The following is a 1,497-nucleotide window of genomic DNA, read 5'->3' as shown; positions in this document are numbered from 1 at the left end:
CCTATCAATGAACTGCTACTTTCAAAAACCTGATGAAGATTCGTTGTTTAATCCTTAAGTTCTCTCTTTCCTTTTAATTGTGTTATATCTTTCAAGTTTTATTTCTTCTTTTGAGTTCTTACACTAGGAAGACTTTATGACATTTATACATGTGAGTCTGGTTTATTTCACTTATGAGTATATCTTCAAGTGGCTTTCACTTAAAAATAATGGCTTCGAGTTTATCATTCTTTATAGCTGAGTAATATTCCATTGTATAGAAATACCATACCTTTTTCAACCATTCCTCATCTGATGGGCATCTTGATTGTTTCCAAGATTTGGCTATCACAAATTGTGTTGCTATAAACATAGGTACACATATATCAGTATGATATGACGTTTGCAGTTCCTCCAGGAAAATTCAAGTAGGAGAATAGCTGGCTTGAATGGGATTTCCAGTCCTAGGTTTTTAAGGAGTCTCCACACTGATTTCCGTAATGGTTGCACCAGTCTACATTCTCACAGCAGTGGAGAAGGGTTCCCTTTTTCCCACAGCCTCTCCAACATTTTTTGTTGGTTGATTTCTTTATGATAGCCATTCTTTCTGGGGTGAGACGGTATCTCAGTGTTGTTTTAATTTTCATTTCATGGAGGGCTAGTGCTGTAGAACATTTTTTCATATATTTATTCACTTCTCTAATTTCTTCCTCTGAGAAGTATAAATCACATTTTAATTTTTCACACCTTAACATATCTCTGCTTCCTCTTTGAATTCTGCTTCTCAGGCATTGTCAATTATCTGCAGTCAAGTGAATTACAACAATCCCCATTTGATTGATCAAAGGCAAGCTTCTGTTCCTCCATTGCTTACAATCTCAGCTATGTTACATCTCTTTGTGTTTACCTGGCTTTTATTTCATATATATTGATAGTTCTGTAGCATATATTCGTAATGTAACAGTGACATTGTATACTACCTATGCACTAAATGCTTACATTCAGGAACATAATTATTCAGATAGAATAAGGAGAAAAAGAGATTTGGAGGAGAAACAGGAGCATTGTGGCTAGATGGGTGGGCTAGAGCCAGTTCCATTACTCATCTCCTTGCTTAAAACCCCACAACAAATTTCATCATTTTGTCTGCAAATATGTACTAATAAAAAGAATTAAGTGAAAAAGAAAAGCAAAAAGACACATTGCTATAAAACCTCACAAAATCTTCATTTTACTCCCACATCCATCCTTCTGGCCACTTTCTGAAGTACTACCGGAAGAACTCTTCCTAAGTGTCTTCATGGGGTGTGCTGCTGCTGGGCATCATCCCGCAGAGAAGCCTCATAGAAACATCAAGTGTGTCCTTGTGTTCCTTCTTACTGGATCTGGTGCACTGTGACTTCTGGCTCTTCCTCAAATTAAGGTAGCCATCAAGAAATTTGTTGAATTGACTCAGGCCATCAAGGCAGCCATAACGACACAACTAAAGATACCTGTGAAAGAGGACTTCCAGAGCTG

Source organism: Octodon degus, unplaced genomic scaffold (assembly GCF_000260255.1).
Source record: "Octodon degus isolate 3935 unplaced genomic scaffold, OctDeg1.0 scaffold00161, whole genome shotgun sequence".
In the NCBI taxonomy this organism is placed as follows: domain Eukaryota; kingdom Metazoa; phylum Chordata; class Mammalia; order Rodentia; family Octodontidae; genus Octodon; species Octodon degus.
Note: the sequence above shows the minus strand (reverse complement) of the source record.